Source organism: Moschus berezovskii, chromosome 21, assembly GCF_049115385.1.
Source record: "Moschus berezovskii isolate FMDL1 chromosome 21, NW_MosBer_1.0, whole genome shotgun sequence".
Classification (NCBI taxonomy): domain Eukaryota; kingdom Metazoa; phylum Chordata; class Mammalia; order Artiodactyla; family Moschidae; genus Moschus; species Moschus berezovskii.
In genome coordinates this window covers 70584130-70598040 of record NC_142480.1, presented here as the reverse complement: position 1 = coordinate 70598040, position 13911 = coordinate 70584130, and the positions used below count along the sequence as shown (strand labels likewise).

Here is a 13911-nt window from a genome sequence, read left to right as displayed (position 1 = left end):
ACAATAGAAACAGTGTCAGACTTTATTTTTTGGGCTCCAAAATCACTGCAGATGCTGATTGCAGACATGAAAAAAGACGCTTACTCCTTGGAAGGAAAGTTATGACCAACCTAGATAGCATATTAAAAATCAGAGACATTACTTTGCCAACCAAGGTCCATCTAGTCAAGGCTGTAGTTTTTCCCGTGGTCATGTATGGATGTGAGAGTTGGACTGTGAAGAAAGCTGATCGCCAAAGAATTGATGCTTTTGAAATGTGGTGCTGGAGAAGACTCTTGAGAGTCCTTTGGACTGCAAGGAGATCCAAACAGTCCATTCTAAAGGAGATCAATCCTGGGTGTTCATTGGAAGGACTTATGCTAAAGCTGAAACTCCAATATTTTGGCCACCTCATGCGACGAGTTGATTCACTGGAAAATAGTCTGATGCTGAGAGAGTTTGAGGGTAGGAGGAGATGAGGACGACAGAGAATGAGATGGCTGTATGGCATCACCGACTCAATGGACATGAGTTTGAGTGTACTCCGGGAGTTGGTGATGGACAGGGAGGCTTGGCGTTCTGTGGTTCATGGGGTCGCAAAGAGTCGGACACGACTTAGTGACTGAACTGAACTGAACTGATCTGAAGCTTCAAGTCAGCTATCAATCAAGTTTACTGGCATGGCTTCCAATTAACTCAAGGACTATGTGCGAAGGGAGTATTCCTAACAGTAAATAAAGAAGGACAAAGAAAGTGTTACTTGGGCTAGGGAGTGTTTATTGTGCTCCACGCCGAGGGTTGTTAAGGGCCAAATGAAACAGCTTCAATGGGCAAGATGTTTTTGAAAACGTTGAAGACGTGCTAAGCGAAGCCAGCCCTCCTCCAAGGCCTCTGGAGAGGACCTTCTCCTCAGGCACCTTTTCCCCAGTTTCTCAACACCGTGCCCTTTATTCTTTGACTTATATGTCTCCCTTCAACACGCCTGACTCCTCCATCCCTGTATGAACACTTTTCATCCCATTTCAGCACTTCAGGGTCGTCTAGTCACTTGATTTCTAGATCACCCTCTTCCTATTGGGGGTTCTTGAGGGGCTTAAGGAACGTAAGAGCAAGCACTTAACATGGAAAAAGGTAACTAAGAACATGTTGTATGTTTTTTCTACTCCAATGAGCTTTAGAGACCCCAAGATTTGGTGAATCCTCAGTCTGTTGCCCCAAGGTTAATACACTGTGTCAATAAGATTACACATCAGAGCAAATAAAGTGTTAAATGTCTCCTCCACTAATATTGTTGGGGACACTTCAACTCTCATATTGAGTAGGGAAATTCAAGTTGCCTCATCTACCAGAAATATAATCCTGATTTAAATAAAAGAAAAAACGTAAGGTACCCAAATTCAAGAGTCACATGACCACTGCACCACGGACTCTTGACTGAATCACTTTCCCAATGGTCCTTCATTGACAGTTATCATCAGGTAGGGCCCATTGTGTAGCTGACCAATAGCTGAGCAGGAAAGATACAAGTAGGTACCTCATTGATAGTTGGTTGCTTATGGGCAGGGCCCAGGGATGCACCGTCCAATTGCTGAGCAAGACCTTTTGCTTAGTAACAGGATGTGGAGTAGTAAGGCACAGCAATGGCTACCTGATAAGTGCTGTGCTCACGCTGCTCTGTTACATAAGGATACTTTGGGTCCAGTGTGCTGGAGTCTTTTTGACTGACTACTTTCCAACCTCAGATTTTTATTTCACTTGCTTGTTTAACTTTTGTACATCATTCTTTTCATTGTATTCCCAGGCATACCTGTCAGCAGTGCTTATCTCTATGCCGCTCCAACAGTTGCCACTTCATCCCATGTGCTGCATATAGTATAGCTAATATTTCAAACCCAACAAGAATGTGATGGCCAGCCCACTTTGAGAAGTACTTTGACAAACCTTAACATCACAGTGATTCTTATTCTATTCACAGTAAAACAGAGAAGGATGATAGAAATTCAAAAAGTATAAAAATGAAATTAGAGGACACCAATAAGTATGTCAATAGAAATATATGTACTGTTAATATTTTGTCTTTGTTGTTCTATCTAAATGTTTATAACATATATATTATATGTGTTTTATAATGCTAGAATATATAATAGACGTATCAGTGAATTTTTTAAAATTTTTATAAATTGAAAAAAAAAAGAAATTGAATCAAAGTATATGCACTATTGTAGCCTTCCTTTTCTATACAATATGCTGGAAGAATTTTTCCATAGTCGCGAACAAGTATCTGCCATTATTTCTAAGGATTACTATAATTTTCAAATGCTTGCTTCTGCCATCCTCCATGCGAATACTTGAAGTGAGGAACCATGTGTTCTTTATTCACTGGTTGCTTCCATATCTTTTCTTTGTTTTGATAAATTCTAGTATTTCTTAAATTATAAAGTCTGTGATCAAAAAATACATATATGGATCAAGAGAAACCACTCCCTACAAGGACTAGACAGCAAAGCCTATGAGAACGCCATGAAGTGTGTTACAAAGATTCTGAAACATAAGTTATAAGCTCTTTACATTTCCATTTCAGTAACTTTATTATTAAATAGTTGTTATTCTTCTATTTTAAAACCCAAAATTCACATTTTTTCTCATGTTAATTTAAGCTTTCTTTTCATACTGATACAAGACATCTTGTATATGCCAAATTTTTGTAATGGTTTTATGTCAATAAATGCAGAAAAATATGAACCAGTGCAGTAGGCAGATACCATTAATGCACAGATAATACACACACGCTGACCAAAAGAACTGAAGGTATTTTAAAATACTATAACATAAACAGACCTCAAGAAAATGGGTTATTAGTAAGCAGCTCTCAACTATTAACACCCAAGTTCCTTATATTAAATAAATTTCTCAATAGAAATGTGTTAGACATTTTAATTACAGGTCTATCCTTTCCATAACCCTTCCTACCCCACCTCCCAAAATGCATTACTAGGGATTAGTATAATGTTAGGTGCGCAGAAATTTACAGAAAACTATTTTCATCTTGAGCATGGATCTCAATTTTTTTTATTTAAACTTCCGTTACTGTGCACTGTCCATCAGACCTTCGAGATCTGACACTCACTGTTCCATCTGCTGCCACTTATCGATCAGTTCCTGATCGATCAGATACTGTCTGATTTGCATTAGGAACCAAAAGTCTCTGCTGGGTCAAGGAGCATTGTGCAACATGCGCAGATACATCCTCACTCTCACTGGTGGCATCAGATTTGGTTTCTTCAATCGAAGTGTGTGGTGCTGGTGCCCTGCCTGAAGATGGTGATCCATGCTTTTCTTCTCCTTCCCCTCTATGACTCCTTTGCGCTATGGTGTCTCCACCTAGTTGTAAATGTGCAAAAGAGTCTTCCAGAGAAGTGCTTGCATCAGGAGATGGTGTGGCGGGGCTTGTTAGCTGACCATCTACTGATGTCAGGGGCCTCACAGAAGACGACTGAACAGAAGCTCCGCTCTGAGCCAGTACAGTATCAGCTCCATCAGCAGAGCTCTCTCTCGCTAGGTTTACAGTATTAGAATCACAGGCCAGCCTAAGTCCGGCTACTCCCTTCTTTGGTATATCTATTATATCCCGCTTAATCTTCCCGCTACGTCCATGTTCGTTTCTCCTATACTGTACCATATTTTCAAGATCGGCAACATACAGAAAACCAGCAATTAACATTTCAGTGCTCTTTTTACCTCTGGAAAAAGCATCCTCCAGCTCTCTGCTAGTGTGCTTGTCATACTGCCACCACCTATTTCTTCCTTCATAATACCAGGCATATTCACCGTTTCCTCTACATGCTGCCTTGAGTTCCTCTGGTGAAAACAAGGTTGGCTTATCAAGGAAATCTTCGGGAATTTCTTGTCGACAGAGGGCACATCGCTTTCCAAGCCAGGAAGCTCCCTTCACACATTCAGTTCAGTTCAGTTCATTCCCTCAGTCGTGTCGACTCTCTGCGACCCCATGAATCACAGCAAGCCAGGTCTCCCTGTCCTTCACCAACTCCCGGAGTTCACTCAAACTCATATCCATCAAGTCGGTGATGCCATCCAGCCATCTCATTCTCTCTCGTCCCATTCTCCTCCCTCCCTCAACCTTTCCCAACATCAGAGTCTTTTCCAGTGAGTCAACTTGTCTCATGAGGTGGGCAAAGTTTTGCAGTTTCAGCTTTAGCATCAGTCCTTCCAATGAACACCCAGGATTGATCTCCTTTAAAATGGACTGGTTGGATCTCCCTGCAGTACAAGGGACTCTCAAGAGTATTCTCCAGCACCACAATTCAAAAGCATCAATTATTCAGTAATCAGCTTTCTTCACAGTCCAACTCTCACACCCATACATGACCATGGGAAAAAACATAGCCTTGACTAGACGGACATTGGTTGGCAAAGTAATGTCTCGGCTTTTTAATATACTATCTAGGTTGGTCATAACTTTCCTTCCAAGAAGTTCAGTTCAGTTCAGTTCAGTCGCTCAGTCTTATCCGACTCTCTGTGACCCCATGAATCACAGCACGCCAGGCCTCCCTGTCCATCACCAACTCCCGGAGTTCACTCAAACTCATGTCCACATAGTCGGTGATGCCATCCAGCCATCTCATTCTCCATTGTCCCCTTCTCCTCCCGCCCCCAACCTTTCCCAGCATCAGAGTCTTTTCCAGTGAGTCAACTCGTCACATGAGGTGGCCAAAGTATTGCAGTTTCAGCTTTAGCATCAGTCCTTCCAATGAACATCCAGGATTGATCTCCTTTAGAATGGACCGGTTGGATCTCCTTGCAGTATAAGGGACTCTCAAGAGTCTTCTCCAACACCACAGTTCCAAGAAGTAAGCGTCTTTTAATTTCCTGGCTGCAATCAGCATCTTCAGTGATTTTGGAGCCCAAAATAATAAAGTCTGACACTGTTTCCACTGTTTTTCCATCTCTTTCCCATGAAGTGATGGGACCAGATGCCATGATCTTTGTTTTCTGAATGTTGAGCTTCAAACCAACCTTTTCACTCTCCTATTCCACTTTCAACAAGAGGCTTTTTAGTTCCTCTTCACCTCCATTCATAGATAACAGAAAACATGCTTACAAGGCAGACTGACTGGGCAAACACATGTTTGAAGACAAATGGCACATTCAGGGACAGTTAGAGAAGGTGCAGTATTCGAACACGACTCATTTGCTTTCCTGTTTGTAGGAAGCATGTTTATAGAATGATAAATTTCTCCACAGACAGCAATCATTTCTATTACAGACCCCAAAGATGCCTGCCACAAAAATAAAATCTCATCTTCATCAGTAATTGGAGAGTTTGCAGAATTTTCTCCTCCATCGCTGGATCATCCTGTGCTCTGTGGCCACCGCCAAAGCCGCCTCGCAGTCTTTTCTCTTCAGCCTCCGAGCCCGCAGCCCATATATTTTCTATTGTAAAAACGGCTGTAATACACATTGGAATTCATGTATCTTTTCTAATTAGTGTTCATTGTCTTCTGATATATACCTCGGAGTGGAATTGCTGGGACAATTGGTAGTTCTTTTTTAGTTTTTTTGAGAAAATTTCATGATGTTTTCCATAGCAACTGCACAAATTTACATTCCCACCAATTAAGTACAAGGAGTTCCCTTTCTCCACATCCTTGTAAAAATTTGTTATTTTCAGATTTTTGAATTGATGATAGCCATTCTGATGAGTGTGAGGTGATATCTCCTTGTGATTTTGGTTTTAATATCTCTGACAGTGATGTTCAGCATTTCTTCATGTGCCATCTGTATATCTTCTTTGGAGAAAATCAGATCTTCCCTTTGTTTCTTGTTTGTTTTTTTAATATCGAGTTGAATAATCTATTTAGATAGTTTGGATATTAACCACTTATAGTCATATCATTTGCAAATTCTTACTCCCATTCGGTGGGTGGTCTTTTCATTTTGTCAGTGTTTACGTTTGCTGTTCAAAAGCTTTTAAATTTGATTAGATCTCATTTATTTCATTTCTTCCTTTGTATTAGGAGACAGGTGAAAAAATGTTGCTAAGAATTATGTTAAAGAGTGTTCTGCCTCCATTTTCTTCTAGGGGTTTCATAGATTCCAGTCTTTCATTTAGGGTTTTAAATCACCTTGATTTCATTTGTTTGATCATTTTTTTTGTAATCTGAAACTCCAATATTTTGGCCACCTCATGCGATGAGTTGACTCACTGGAAAAGACTCTGATGCTGGGAGGGATTGGGGGTGGGAGGGGAAGGGGATGACAGAGAATGAGATGGCTGGTTGGCATCACCAACTCGATGGGTATGAGTTTGAGTGAACTCCAGGAGTTGGTGTTGGACAGGGAGGCCTGGCGTGCTGTGATTCATGGGGTAACAAAGAATTGGACACGACTGAGTGCCTGAACTGAACTGAACTCAGCTCAACTGATAGCTTTCTGTATATAGTATCATGTCAACTGCAAGTAGTGACAGTTTTAGTTCTTTCTTCCAATTTGGATGACTTTTGTTTATTTTCTTTGAATGATTGCTGTGCCTCGTACTTCTAGTGTTTTATAGGTGGCAAGAGTGGGCATCTCTGTCTTGTTCATGATGTAGGGATAGCTTTCAGCTTTTTGCCACTGAATAGGATATCATCCCTGTTTGTTATAAATCACCTTTATTATGTTCTAAAGACCACATGGACTATACATTCCATGGAATTCTCTAGGCCAGAGTACTGGTGTGGGAACAGTGCGACTTCAAAATTCACTTTAATTATGATCAGATATATTCTCTCCATATCAAGTATGACTTATTTTCATTGAGTTAGACAGGGCTGTGGTCCATATGATCAGACCATCTAGTTTTATGGGATTATGATTTCAGTGTGTCTGCCCTCAAATGACCCCTCGCAATACCTACCGTCTTATTTGGGTTTATATTACCTTGGTCCTGGAATATCTCTTTACAGCTGCTCCAGCAAAGTGCAGCTGCTGTACCTTACCTTGGATGCGGGGTAGGTAGCTCCTCTAGGCCACGCTTCTGAGTGTGGTCGGTTGCACTGAGCCGGCGTCTCTCGCGTCTGTGCCGCCAAAAAAGATCTTGAAGAAAAAGATAATCACGATAGCGTGATCACTCACCTGTAGCCAGAATGTGAAGTCAAGTGGGCCTTAGAGAGCATCACTACAAGCAAAGCTAGTGGAGGTGATGGAATTTCAGTTGAGCTATTTCAAATCCTGAAAGATGATGCTGTGAAAGTGCTGCACTCAATAAGCCAGCAAATTTGGAAAAGTCAGCAGTGGCCACAGGAATGGAATAGGTCAGTCTTCATTCCAATCTCAAAGAAAGGCAATGCCAAAGAATGCTCAAACTACTGCACAATTTCATTCATCTCACACGCTAGTAAAGTCATGCTCAAAATTCTCCAAGCCAGGCTTCGGCAGTATGTGAACCGTTAACTTCCAAATGTTCAAGCAGGTTTTAGAATAGGAAGAGGAACCAGAGATAAAACTGCCAACATCGGCAGGATCATGGAGAAAGCAAAACAGTTCCAGAAAAAACATCTATTTCTGCTTCGTTGACTATGCCAAAGCCTTTGACAGTGTGGATCACAATAAACTGTGGAAAATTCTGAAAGAGATGGGAATCCCAGACCACCTGACCTGCTTCTTGAGAAACCTGTATGCAGGTCAGGAAGCAACAGTTAGAACTGGACATGGAACAACAGACTGTTTTCAAATAGGAAAAGGAGTACGTCAAGGTTGTATATTGTCACCCTGCTTATTTAACTTATATGCAGAGTACATTATGAAGAACTCTGGGCTGGAAGAAACACAAGCTGGAATCAAGATTGTTGAGAGAAATATCAATAATCTCAGATATTCAGATGACACCACCCTTATGGTAGAGAGTGAAGAGAAACTCAAAAGCCTCTTGATGAAAGTGAAAGAGGAGAGTGAAAAGGTTGGCTTGAAAGTAAACATTAAGAAAACGAAGATCATGGCATCTGGTCCCATCACTTCATGGGAAATAGATGGGGAAACAGTGGAAACAGTGTTAGACTTTATTTTGGGGGGCTCCAAAATCACTGCAGATGCTGATTGCAGCCAGGAAATTAAAAGACGCTTACTCCTTGGAAGGAAAGTTATGACCAACCTAGACAGCATATTAAAAAGCAGAGACATTACTTTGCCAACAAAGGTCCATATAGTCAAGGCTATGGTCTTTCCCATGGTCATGTATGGATGTGAGAGTTGGACTGTGAAGAAAGCTGATTGCCAAAGAATTGATGCTTTTGAACTATGGTGCTGGAGAAGACTCTTGAGAGTGCCTTGGACTGCAAGGAGATCCAACCAGTCCATTCTAGAGGAGATCAACCCTGGGTGTTCATTGGAAGTACTGATGCTAAAGCTGAAACTGCAATACTTTGGCCACCTTATGCGACGAGTTGACTCATTGGAAAGGAGTCTGATGCTAGGAAGAATTAGGGTTAGGAGGAGACGAGGACGACAGAAAATGAGATGACTGAATGGCATCACTGACTCAGTGGGCATGAGTTTGAGCAAACTCTGGGAGGTGGTGATGGACAGAGAGGCCTGGCGTGCTGTGATTCATGGGGTCGCAAAGAGTCGGACACGACTGAGCGACTGAACTGAACTGAACTGATATCAAGTATGATGAGAGTTTTTGAAATGAATGAATATTGAATTTTCCAAATGCTTTTACAGCATCTGTTGAGATGATTATGTGACTTTTGTCCTTCTCTTTCCTAATGTGGTGTACTACACTGACTAATTTGCATATATTGAACCATCCTTGTGTCCCTGGAATAAGTCCACCTTGATCATGGTATATGTTGGTTTCAATGTGATAATGAATTTGGCTCTCTCATATTTTGTGAATATATTCAACAGAAATATTGGCATTGAGTTTTCTTTTTTGGTGCTGTCTTTCTCGGAGAAGGTAATGTCAACCCACTCCAGTACTCTTGCCTGGAAAATCCCATGGACAGAGGAGCCTGGTAGGCTGCAGTCCATGGGGTCGCTAAGAGTCGGACATGACTGAGCGACTTCACTTCTTCTCTGGTTTTGGTGTTTGGAAAATAATCGCTTCATAAAAAATTTGGGAGTATTCCATTTTTTTCTATTTTTTGGAATCGTTTCAGAATGGTGGGTATAAGCTCTTCTTATATATTTGTAAACATTCTGCTGTGAAGCAGTGTGGTCCTGAACTTTATTTTACTAAGAGATTTTTAATTTTAAATTCAATTTCACTACTAGTGTTTCAACTATTCAGATTGTACATTCCTTCCTGATTCAGTTTTGAAAGGTTGTAACTTCTTAGAGATTTGTCAGTTTCTTCTAGGTTGTGCAATGTTTTTTGGCATATATTTACTTGTAGTATCCTTTTATGATTTTTCTCTATTTCTGTGATGTGCACTGTAATGTCTCATTTGCATTTGTTTATTTGCGTCATCTATCTTTTATTTTTGATGAACCTGGCTAAAGACTTAATTATTTTGTTTATCTTTTCAAAAAGTACCTTTTCACTTAAGTGATTTTTTTTTTTACTTTATGAAAGAGGAAGTCTCAATTTTATTAATGTCCTCTCTGGTCTTTAATATTGCCTTCATTCTGAGGATTTGGGGCTTTATTTATTCTTCTTTTTCTACTTCGTTTATATAGAAAGTTAAGTTGTATATTGCAGTTTTTCCCCACGCCTTGAGGGAAGCATCTGTCACTATACAATTTCCCCTAGAACTGCATTTGCTAAATCCAATAGATTTTGGAAAGTTCATGTTTTTATTAGTCTCAAAGTATTTTCTGATTCCCATTTTGATTTCTTCATTAGCTCATTGGTATTTAGTAACAAGTTGCTTCGTCTCCAAATGTTTCTGTTTGTCCCATTTCACCTCCTGTAATTGTTTTCTTATTTTGTACCCTTGTGGTCAGAAATAGTGCTTGATACAATTTCTGTCTTCTTAAATGTGTTGAGTCTTGTTTTGTGGCACAACATTTGATCATCCCTGAAAAAATATCCTGTGCACACATGAAGGTGTGTATTCTGCTGTTTTGGGATAGACTATGAAAGGAGTCTCAGAGGTAAATAATCTGCCTGCAACGCTGAAGATGCAGATTTGATCCCTGGGTCAGCAAGATCCCCTGGAAAATGAAATGCAATAAACTCCATTTTTTTTTTTTTTTGGGCCTGGGAAATCCCATGGGCATAGGAGCCTGGAGGGCTACAACCCATGGGGTTTCAAAAGAATCAGACAACTTAATAACTGAAAAACAGCAACAAATGCTGTAGGTATCCATTATGTTCAACTACTCTAAACTGTAATTTAAGACTATTGTTTTCTTATTGCTTTTCTATGTAATAGGTTATTTAATGTAGTTAGTATTTAATTTGCAATTCACTTGTCTTTTAATTTCATACTAGATTATCTACTTGGTTCATTCACAGCCTTTGCCATGTGTTTGTGTGTACTGGTGGGACATTTTCCCTTCTCTGTAGATTTTTCCTTCTTTTTCCACTTAGAGAAGTCTCTTTAATAATTTCCTTCCGAGTTGGTTTAGTATGGATAAGCTCTTAGCTGCTGTTTGTCTGAGAAGTTCTTCTCTCCAATTCTGGATAATAACTTTGCTGGATAGAGTATTATAGGTTGCAATTTTTCCCTATCAGCATGTTAAATACATATTTTTTACCCCTTTCACTCCCTCTTCTCCATCTACAACCCCATAAAGTGAATGTTAGTATTCTTGATGTTCTCTAGAAGTCTCTTAAACTCTTCTACTTTTTAACTTGTTTTTGGTTTTGTTTTTCCTATTGGGCAATTTCCATAATTTTATGTTCCAAATTAATTTTGCTCTTGTGTATTGGCAACTCTCAATTTGGTGTGAGTTGGGCTAGAGATAGAGGGGCCAGAACCAGTGTTATGTTGAGGCCGGACTTCTCCTGTGCTCAGTAGCCAACATTGCCTATTGGGGAGTTAGGTTGAGTATCCAGTTCATGGTACAGAAGTCCTGAGTTTTAGGTCCATGCTGATTCCATTTCATGTTAATGTGTGCTGTATCTCATTCAAGCATTGGAAATTTTTCCCAAGAGAAAGAAGTGTTGGAGCAGGAAGGGGTGTACAATATGGGCTTGGGTGCATAGTGGGACAGTCCCAGCACACCAGTCACAGTTCCAGATACTCCCACTGTGCCACCTCCATAAGCACTTGTAATGGCTGCTCTCAACTTGTTCAGATGTAGACCAGATCTGAGTTGGCTCCACTCCTGGCACCTGTACCTTCTTCTCAGCCATGGAAGCCTTTGCCATAGTTGTGGGAAGGGGTGTTCTATGAAATAAGATGGGCTGGAGTAGGCATTCAGATTGTGTTAGGTCATGACCTGGCATTGATATGGGGAAACAGCCAGCATCCTGTGTAATTTCAACATGTTTCCTCTTCCTTGCTTTGTGAGCAAGAAAACGTGTGGTTGCCTCCGCAAAGTCTTCACATAGGGATAAATAAATAAATGTCCAACAACCCATACAAAAGAGAAAGACATAGGGAATCTACCTGATAACATATTCCGAATAATGATAGTGAAAATGATCCAAAATCTTGTAAAGAAAATGCAGTTACCGAAAAATATCTTGGAGACAAGTATCGAAAAGATGCAAGAAAGGTTTAACAAGCAATTAGAAGAAATAAAAAAGAGTCAATGCATAAGAAATAATGCAATACATGAGATCCAAAACACTCTGGGGGGAACCAAGAGTAGAATAACAGAGGCAGAAAATAGGATATTTGAGATAGAAAATAGAACATTAGAACTAAATGAAAGCGAGAGGAAAACAGAAAAATGAATTAAAAGAAATGAGGACAATCTCAGAGACCTCTGGGACAATGTTAAACACCCCAAGAATCATAGGAGTCCCAGAAGAGGAAGACAAAAAGAAAGACCATGGGAAAAGTCCCTGAGGAGAAGATAGTTGAAAAGTTACCTTAAATGGGGAAGGAAATAATCACGCAAGTCCAAGAAACACAGAATCCCAAACAGGAAAACACAAGGCAAAACACCCCATAACACATATTAATAAAATTAAGAAAGATCAAAGACAAAGAACAAATATTAAAAGCAGCAAGGCATACAATGCAAATAACACCCAAGGGAATTCTTAAAAGTATCACAGCTGATCTTTCAATAGAAACTCTTCAGGCCAGGAGGGAAAGGCTGGGCATACTTACAGTAGTGAAAGAAAATAGCCTACAGCCCAGTTTACTGTACCCAGCAAGGATCTCATTCAAATATGAAGGAGAAGATATAAGCTTGACACACAAGCGAAAGCTGAGAGAATTCAGCATCACCAAACCAGCTCTGCAACAAATATTAAAGGATCTTCTCTAGACAGAAAGCAGAGAAAGGGGGTATAAACGCGAACACACAACAATAAAGTAAATGGCAACAGGATCATACTTATCAATAATTACCTTAAGTGTAAATGTGTTGAATGCCCCAACCAAAAGACAAAGACTGGATGAATGGATACAAAAATAAGACCCCTGTATATGTTGTCTACATGAGACCCACCTCAAAACGAGGGACATTCAGACTGAAAGGGAAGGGCTGGAAAAACATATTCCACACAAATTGAGACCAAAAGAAAGCAGGAGTAACAATACTCATCATACAAAATAGACTTTGAGACAAAGGCTGTGAAAAGAGACAAAGAAGGACAATACATGATGAGCAAAGGATTAATCCAAAAAGAGGATATAACAATTAAAAATATAATGCACGGAAAACAGGAGCACTACAATATGTAAGACAAATGTTAATAATTATTTAAGGGGTAAATAACAAAAACACAATAAGTGTTTAATACCCACGCACACCCATGGATAGATCGACTAAACAAAAAATTAACAAGGAAACACAAACGTTTTCAATTCCTGGTCAGGGAACTAAGAACCCACAAACAGCATGGTGCCCCACTCCCCACATCTGTCTGTGGTGATCCTTTTTGTCATATGCCCTGGGATTGGGCCAACTCCCCTGCCCTGCCCTTGGGAACACAAAAATTTCTTAGGATAACAGTGGCCTAATTGATATTAGGTCTGTTCCATCCAAACATTATTTTAAACTGTGGGAGTGCTAGCTGTGGGTTTTAGTTGTATCAGCATTTTGTGCCTCCTGACCACCTTTAGCTGACAGTGTAGGCGAGTGATGCAACAAAGCCCTATATCACGTAGGTGGCCAGGAGGTGATTTCTGCTTGCGTTTCTCATGGGAATTATGATATTCACCATCCCCATGTTGAACCCTCTTCCCATCTGGGTTCTGGCACTTTAGACCCTAATGTCATTCCATACCCCAAACAAAGGCAGTAACACCACACCACTAATCCTTGCCACTGAGATCAATTGTTAAGCAGGGTTATCCAACGTCAGTGCAGTCTCCGGACCCAGTCCAGACCTCTATTCTCTGGTTAACTGGGGGCCTGAGGGTCTGTTCCCCAATCTCCTGGTACTCCATATCCCTCCACACTCAGGTGCCCACCTCTTCTCTCCACCCCTTTCTTTCCATCAGAAAATTCACACACACACATACACACAAATATTATCTTTTCACCATTTGATGTTTATTTTAATGACAGCCACCAGTTTACTATGTTAGTGTGAGAGTCAGTCATACCCTGGTTGGCCATTTGTAGGAAAGCAGACCTCTGGAGAAACAATTCTAACCTGTCTGACCTTTGAGATTCAGTTACTGGCTGCCCAGCTTGTACTTCTCCAGCGTCTCTCATTCTGGGATGGCTGAATTTAACTTCTTTTTCGATTCTGCATCCTTCATGGACTCTGCCTCACATTTCGGTATATTTTTCAGCATTGATTCAGTGTCTTACATGCACAGGAACAAAAAACAGTTTGGTTTTCTTGTTTTCTTCACT

General features: G+C 40.3%; 1 pseudogene; it reads right to left on the bottom strand.

Annotated features, from left to right (window-relative positions):
- Positions 1-3052: 3052 nt before the first annotated feature.
- Positions 3053-5252, bottom strand: LOC129550005 (E3 ubiquitin-protein ligase RNF146-B-like; annotated as a pseudogene).
- Between the last annotated feature and the right edge of the window lie 8659 nt (positions 5253-13911).